The following is a 9,246-nucleotide window of genomic DNA, read 5'->3' on the forward strand; positions in this document are numbered from 1 at the left end:
TGCATGAAGAGGCCTACCACCTATTCTCCAAATTTTGACTATTTCCCATTCTTTGGTAAGAACTTGGCTTAAAGGTAAGCCAACTTCTCAGAAGTTTTCTCACTGTCTTCCTCCCCCAACCCTAGATCATTATGCCCTACTTTCTGATCTCGTTGTATTCTTTGTTTCCTACACTAAGCGTGGTAGCTACTTCTGTGATTGTCTATATTCCATAAAAAAACTGTACATTCTACGGGGTCTAAGGACATGATGACTCTCGTTTTGGTGCAGCTCCATGACTGACAAACTTCTCATGCATGATATGCTCTCGACGGTCTTATGGCAAATAGAATGAATGGATAAGTGAATGGATAAATACATAAATGATTAGATGAAAGACATTAATTTATGGTGTCCACCCCAGAGGTCTACAGTACAATCACTTTCATCCTTCTCTTACAATTTGTAACCTTGTGAAATATCCATCATCTAGCTCAGATTTTGGACTGTTTCTTGATAGCTTTATTTCTTTTACACCAGTATTCTATAAACACGCATGCACAAACTTACACACATACATATATAACTTGTTCTATTGTATTGGTGCACAGTCTCTCAGAAATGATAGTTCCATCCAGCTTAGAAGCGAAACTCTTTTTTTCCTATTCTCTGACATCAGTGGAACTAAATACATAGAAAAGTAGGACTGGTCAGGAGGAGGAAGAGTGTATGTGGGATCAGGTGTCATTCCAAATTCTAGTATTCCCACTCCTGCTTTGTTTTAAATCTCCCTCAAGTTTAGAACTTGGAGATATCATTGTGAATCAAATTCATCTGATTGCCCTCAAAATGTTCATTATTGTCACAATTTACCAGTTTTAAGGAATATTTCCATTGTCACAAAATTGCAAACACGTTTTTGAACTTTACTCATGACTTCAACCCTGTGTGGAGAACCCTACTATTCTTTTCCCATAACCTGGTAAAGACATCTCTAAATTTTTCAGGTCTTTAATATTTTATTCATATCATTGGTTTAATACCAAACACATTCTCTTGATTTCATATATAATACTCCTTTTTTGCTAAAAAAAAAAAAGCCTTTCTCATGTTGTCATTTTTGTTGTTGTTATTGCCTGCATGTTCTTCACTTGCCTTTTGCTTAGATATTTTCTCTTCCTCCTTCAGTTTAGTAACTATTTTCCTGACTTTCTTGACTTTTGCATCATTTCATTTCAAGAAATATCCCTTATTCATGGTGGTTATCACATTTGTGATGTCACTTTATTTTTATGTGTGTCTGATTAATATCTCTCTCATTCAGTAGATTATATGAAACAAGGGTCCTTGTCTCTTCGTGCTCACAGTTGCAATCCCTGCACCTAGCATATTAATTTGTACCTGAGAGGCTACTAATACATGGTTCAGAATGAATAAATGATTTGTAATTTTTCAAGGTATGGAGTATGTGAATTTATAAGTCAAATTGAAGAACATTTAGTCAAGTTAAATACATAAAAGTTATCATCCTCATATATAAGATACAGGGAAGAAATGAGAACGTGAAAAGAAGGTTGAGAAAGGAAACTACCGTTCAGGATGCTTCCTATTTTACAGCATTCTACTATAATTCTCACTATAAACCCACAGTCTTTCTATTCTATTATTTTCATTTTATGAGTGAGAGACACGTGATGCGAAGTTTAAGTAATTGCGTCAACTCCCTAAGCCTAGGAAGTGCTGAGGCTGGAATGAGGAACCAGATCTAATCATCTCCAAAGCCCACCCTCCCTCCACCACTCCATGACTGAACGACTTGAGCTTGTGACCTCACGTTCCCTCTGAAATCCTGTACAGCCTTGCTTCTGGTCTTTCATCGGAAGAATGAGTTCAGTGGAAATTGTGAGTTTAAACCTATCTTAGACTCACATCTTCCTAATTGCCTTTTCTCTCTTTCCTATAAGTGCAGCCACAATTTAAATGCTTCTGCAATTGTTGATTACTGCATTTACACTATGCCAGATGTTATCTCGCTTGAATTGTGCCCACACACTGCAGGTGCAAAATGGAGGCCACAATTGAGAAAATTTGGACTTAAGCATCTCTGTATTTTCATTTAATCTATATGCTTGGCCATATAAATCATTTTCTTCTGATTTTTTTCCAGCTTTCTCTTTGCCTGGCAGACTTATTTTATATTACTTCAAAAGTTTTTAAGAGTGAGATTACTATGTTACATTTTTTTAAATAAAAATATCCTCATCTTTGAGGTAACTTTGCATTTCCCCAGACTACAAAAAAAGAGTATCCTTGCGCATTTTTATTTGCACAAAAAAGAGCTAAACCAGTCATGCTTTCCACAGAGCAGACCACTATATGGGATGTGGTCATAAAATATCAAAAATATATAAGCAAATGGAGCTGTATAATCCCACAATTACTCTTCTATGAGTCATCTAAGGAATCTAAATCCCAATATAAGGAAATGAGTCCCTTTACATTGCCTCTTAATTTTTTTAATATGTTCTCTGTTCCCTATCCTATGCTATCATCTCTAAAAATGTAAAACTTAAACTTTGTTGCATTCACAGTGGTATTTCTATTGGTTGCTATACGTAAACTAGTGAGGAATCATTCTGGTGTTTCCATAAATATGCTCATTTTAGGATACATTTTAGGTCACTATTTCATAGCATCTGAGCAACCACTCTATTTCATTAAATCTAAGACATAGTTAATTGTATGATACAAAAAAATAAAAGGGCATTGTCAATGAAAACTTTTAAAATTTTATCCTTTGGAAGAATATCCTTTTAAAAAAATATTTTATTTATCTATTGATTTATTTATTTGAAAGAGAGACAGCATGCGTGGAGAGGAGCAGATGGGAAAGGGGGGAGAAGAATGTCTAGCAGACTCCCCACTGAGCATGGAGTCCACCCAGGGCTCAATCCCAGGACCCTGAAATCATGACCTGAGCTGGAACCAGTAGCTTGATGCCTAACCAACTGAGCCACCCAGGCATTCCTGGAGAAATATCTTTTTGACTCAATCTAGACTTCTGTTTTCTGTATCACTTATATATACATTAAAAAGAAAATATAAGAGAAATATTTTTGAGAAATAATTTGAATAAGATATTCCTAAAAATCCTTTCATTCAGTGTCTAGCTGTTTTGAATTTCAGAATTGTCAATCTCTGTATTTTGCCTCAGAATAACATCTCCTATAACATCAAAGGTATTGGTGACACAGTGATGTATAATTTCTCTGAAAAGTTCTTTACTTTTGTCTCCAGAGTAGTGTTCTATACCACTTATTTATGGTCTGCAGACTTGATTTTTTTTTCCTCTAACTTTCCAGAAGGAGGCACAGAATATTCATAGGTAACAATGAGAAACCATATTTTCTTAAGAGGTTCTGAAATATCTTGTTGATTTGAAAAAGAGGGACTGTGATTGTCCAGTCACAGCACCAGAAATAGCAGTCAGGGTTCCCCAAGTCCAGGCAACTGTCCCCTGGTTGGCCTATGACAATTTTAAGAGACCTCAACATTTCAAAGAACTTAAAATATAGATAGATAGATGATAGATAGATAGATGATAGATAGATAGATGATAGATAGATAGATAGATAGATAGATAGATAGATAGATAGCTGTTTCTTAAATAAAATAAAAGTAAGGTAACCCCATAGTAACCTGTATCAGCTGGTGTTATACCATGCCTGGAAAAATGCTTCTGGTAGATGTCTGCCACCATATTTCTACTATGGTAGGTTCAATGAAGTAACGTATTATCGATATTCTCTCCTGTGATTTTAGACTTAACTATAGTTTTCCTAGTTCTTTGGAATCTAGGTCACTCTGCACATCATACTTTCCTCATATTATGCTTTAATTTGTTTAAATATTTGGAGAAATAGCTACTAAGGATTGCCGTCTGATAGAAAGGAGCATGTAGCTAAAATTTATGGGTACTTATCTATTATGAACAAGCCACTTTGATAGAGGCTTTATACCTATTTTTGCATTTAAACTCTAGGAACAATTCAAATTTTATAATTACCATCTTTAAAATGATGTAACAGGCGATTTATTTTTTTACATGATAATCCATAGTAGAGCTGGATTTTATAATTTTATAAAATGATGTAACAGGGAATTGATTTTGCTACATGATAATCCATAGTAGAGCTGGATTTTATAATTGAAATTTTAGGTGACCTTTTAACATCTCCTTTTTTTATTCCAACTTTTAATTCCATATAAGTAGGCCAACATGTATTAGCTTCCTTATCTTTTATTTTTAATGTTATTTTCTCCATCTAGGAAATCATCATCACTTACACCTCATATCTATGCTTATTACAATGAAAATCACATTTGATGGTTAATTTTGTGTTTTAGGTATCGGTGTGTCTTACCCTCAACATACTCTATGATCATTCCCAAGAAGTCCTGCTTGCTAATGTCCCTTGATAATCTGATTGGCCAAGTTTCTCAATCATAGCTAAGATTTAAAGCTTCTAAGGGAGGAGCGCCTGGGGGGCTCAGTGGTTGAGCATCTGCCTTCAGCTCAGGGTGTGACTCCAGGGTCCCGGGATCGAGTCTCTCATCGGGCTCCCCACAAGGAGTCTGCTTCTCCCTCTGCCTGTGTCTCTGCCTCTCTCTGTGTGTCTCTCATGAATAAATAAATAAAACTTAAAAAAAAGAAAAGAAAAAAAACTTGTATGGAAATAGGCAGTAAAGATGAAGGCCCGAGATCAGAGACTGCAAAGTTGGGGCACCGCCTGGATGTTTACCTGGGGAGGCAAAGTGGTACATAGGAAGCAGCAACCTCTACACCCGAGGAAGCAGGAAGACTCCAGTGTAATACTGAGCCTGGCCATCACACTGTCAATGACTCACTTTTAGCTCAGTCCTTTATTCTGAATAAAAGATAGATTTAGAATTATATACAGCCAGACTGCCATGGAGTTGACTGAGGTACAACTTTTTAACACATTAGATGAAAGGGACTGTGTGCCCAGGTGTATTATGATATATCAGCAGAAATGTGTACAAAAGTTTGTATTCGAAACCAGAAATTTAAGAATCAGAGATTAGCTGTTTTAAGTTAAGCAAGAAAGCTCACCTTATCTGATCATAAAGAAAGGGGGATCTGGGTCTCCATAATTTTTTGTTTGCTTGAAAGATTTACTGATTCTTCTCTCTGGGCATATATGTGTAAATGCCTGGAGGTGGGGGATGGGATGTTACCTGAAATAGCATCCTCCACATGACCTCAGCGGGTCCAATTCTCTTCAGTTGACTGTATGGTCTGTAACATATTTTCCTAATAACTCGCCTGAGGATATTGCTGTACCCAAGTCTTAATTATTTAAAACTTTCTCACTGTAGCTATGGGAGACAGAAGAAACTGAACTGAAGCAAAATTGAGCTAGGACTCCGCAAAGTGATGGTTTTGTAAAAATACCTGCTAGCTACTATGTTGCCATTAATTTCTTCATTTTAAAAGTTAAGTTGGAAAAAAAAAACTAGTTAATTGAGGGTTTCATTACTTAAGGTTTTATTGCATACAAATAACAGTACAATGAGAATATACAAATTAGCTCAGCAAATAGAAAACTTCACTTATTTTATGCCTCATTGAAGGATAGAAGTATCAAGGAAGGTCCCCAGGGATCAGAATGTGTATTGGTATTATTCAACATATTCATTAAGCAGTCAGTGGAAAATGTAAACGAGCGCACATCCAAATCTGTAATAATGAAATGCTAGAAGCTAGAGATAATAAATCAGCTTGATCAAAAATACAGATGGATCTGGACAGCTGGAGAAATTATTCAGATGAGAAAGAGATGAGATTTAATGGAAAGAATAGTAGAATAATGCATTTAAAAAAGAATAGATAGCGGTAAAAAATTAATAAGATACATAAGTAATTATTTTAGCAGATTTGTTGATAAACTGAACAGTGTCACAACAATGTAGGATAACTGTATTCCAAGTTACCTAAGTTAAATAATTGGAAAGGAAGAGAAAAATTATACCACCACTTAGCAAGAGAATAAAGTTCTATCTATAAGCTCACTGGAGATTTTATAAGGTTAGCCACTTTCAGGGCAAAGTAGCACTTTTAGTACATCAACACTGGCAGTTATAACTAGCATGGAGGTAGCTGTTAGTTCCGTGTCTAAAAAATGGAATTCCTGGAATATCCCCAATCTTGTAGACTAATTTCAACTGTCTACCTCTGTGTTTTCTATGTGATCACATGCTTGCAACTCTTCTAAGTCTCAATCTCAAAGCAACATGGCAACTCTTGCTTTGCACTCAAGATGCCCTGAAACTTACCCAACTAAAGCTCCACCGCTGTTTTGATTAAATGAAACAGAATTCCGATATTTCACACTCTTACCACAAATTAAGCCAAACTGTTTCTAATTTTATAAATTTTTGAATTGCCAAGTAAGAATAATAAGAAAGTATCCTTAGAACACACTTGGTGTCATTTTGTCCCTAAGGACACAAATAATAACCAACGTAATTATCGGTTGGCTTTTGTGGAATATATCCTGAATTTAAGAAATTGATAGAACTGCATGTACTAATAAGGCCTAGTAAGATGGAAGTCTCTATATACTAAATGTTTATGAAATTGGTAAAAACCTATTTGAGCAGATGTAATAATATACGAGAAGCTTTGATTGGGTATTTAGGAAATATAAATTCTTATCCGAATTCTAACTCATTTGCTTTGTGGTCTTGACAAGCCTCTTGTTCTCTCTCAGACTGACAAATATCATGGCATTAAGAGTTTATTTATATATATATATATATATATATATATATATATATATATATATATAAGCTGTATATGAAGGTAACATATCATTAATAGCATTATTATTAGTTTAATGTTATGTATTTATAAATGAAATTATGTTCCCAATAGATAGAAATGTTTGTTGTAGTGAAAGTACTTAAACATTCTTTTATTAAAGTTGACTGGTCTGCCAAGCACCTGAATACTAAAATTTTAATATTTTGTCTCACCTAGCTCTAATTTTTCTCTTTTTTCTGTAAGGAAAGAATTTTATTGTCTTATATCTCTTTCTTTTATATTCTTTTAGAATTTTTGTTTTATTTAACTCTCCCTCCTGCCTAAGCAACGCTGTTTACTTATCATCATCACCAGCGGTAATGATTTTAAACACCCCCGGTAAGTCATAATTATTGTCACTTCTCATTTGTCCAAAAAGGAGAAAAAAATTTAGTATTCACCGAAGCTTCTTCACTTTTATAAATGGTGTTTCTTCCTGCACTGCTTTCTGCTGCAGTCCCAGAAGCACTTACTAATTCTGAAACTCTCCCTTGGGTGATTCTCTGAATTGGAAATTGTGACCTTGAGGCTGTACTGATAGATCACTTCTTGTGTGCTCTGATTCCATGACTATGTTGAATTCCAGAGAAGAGCATCTTTCCTTTGCTCTAGGAGATTCATTCATCTCAAGGGTCTTTATTTTTCTTCCCTCGTGGGAACCATCTTATGTATGTGCACACTCTGGGCACTGAGTACAAGTAGAAACATATGGCCAATAATTTGCTTGTGATGTATTCATGTAGGAAATAGAGGGGGAGAGGTCAGAAAGAACACATAAATCAAGCGGTAACTTCAGGCAAATAATTTCATGATATAGCATGTATGAGTCAGAGAACATTTTTTTAATGAATCATACATCTTAGAAATCATTACTAAAAGCCTTTGCCTGAGAATTGGACTCATTTTTGATGATTATGTTTACATTGGATTATAATGCTCACGCTGATACTAGTAAATCGCGTTTTGCAGACTAATCAGCACTATCTAATTTAGGAATGGCTACCACCCAATAAAATGGTGTATTAAGATTATTCTAGTTTATATGAGAGGAACTTATATTCCAAGGACTCCCAGATAATAAGCACAGCAACCAGAGTTAGAAGGATGTTTATTCAATTCAGAGGACTCTCAGATCTTAAAAACTGTCTACACATATTGGGGAAATATTCTAGTCAGCAAAAGTATCGGTTCCTGAATGTATTAATGTAGTCGAAGATACTGAGGTTAAAAATGAACTCTTTCCCACCCTCATCTTCCACACCGATCAGTTATGAAACAAAAGCCTGGGATCTGGAGTTTGGACCCTAAAGGAAATGCTTCCCTTGGGGTTCACAGGCAGACATAAAAGACCTTGATAAAGTTGTTTGGGAAAGTCCACGTTGCTAACTCTGCCCTGGAAACACACATTGGGGAAGACAAGCAATAAATTATGGATTGTTTAAAGGCTCAATGAAATACAACGAAATGACAATCATCCCGGCAGCAACTCTCTCCTGACCTACAGGGCTCAGAGCTGTCACCCTAATCCATTCCCTCTGCAGTTCATCACCAGTATCCACCACAGTGTCTTATATTTATATACCACCTCCCTATCAGAGAGGTTGGCTTAAAGAGGAAATATCACACCAAATGGCTTCTTAGCCGCCCTACAGATGAAATGTTAGGTGCTAATGCTAAGAAAGCAGCGTATTTACTAACTTACCATGAGATAGATCACTGTCTTGCCCTAAATTTTGTGGTTCTATAATGTCTTTTTTGTCTTTGTTATTGATGCCAGTGTTTGGAATTAGTGATACTGTTAATCAATGAGCTTTGTGATACGGTTTCATTGTGGGTAGTAGAAACCGATTCAGGTCAATGCAAGCAAAAAATGGAGTGTTTGGCTGCCATAAAGAGAAGTCTAAGAGTAGAAAGAGCTTTAGATATGGGCTGATGTAGGTGTTCACGTGAGGTATTCAAGAAGAGTTCTGTAAAGATGACTCTTCATCATATCTTTGCTTTTATCTTTGTTGACTTTATTTCAGGCAACTGTACTCAGCCGCAAAGAGAGCCAAGTGATAACCAGTGACACCAAGATGGTATCATTTTAGATGCTGTTTGAAAAACAAATAAACAAAGTACTTCCTTTTCCTGTTGACAATAAAATCCACATGTAAGAGCAGCTGAAGTATGAGTTTAGTGAGGAAACCAAAGTGTCCTCAATGACCACATCTGGGTCACGTGTCTTGCTAATGTTGAATGTTGACTCAGCCTCCTTCCAATCACAGGGATGAAGATTGAGGAAAGATTTATCTTCCAAAAGAAAGGCAAGATGCTTTTACCAAATGAAAGGGAAATGCTTGTTGGGCAGGCAAAATAACAGCTCTCCAGCCTAGGTGGTA

The sequence above is a fragment of the Canis aureus genome, chromosome 11 (assembly GCF_053574225.1).
Source record: "Canis aureus isolate CA01 chromosome 11, VMU_Caureus_v.1.0, whole genome shotgun sequence".
In the NCBI taxonomy this organism is placed as follows: Eukaryota; Metazoa; Chordata; class Mammalia; order Carnivora; family Canidae; genus Canis; species Canis aureus.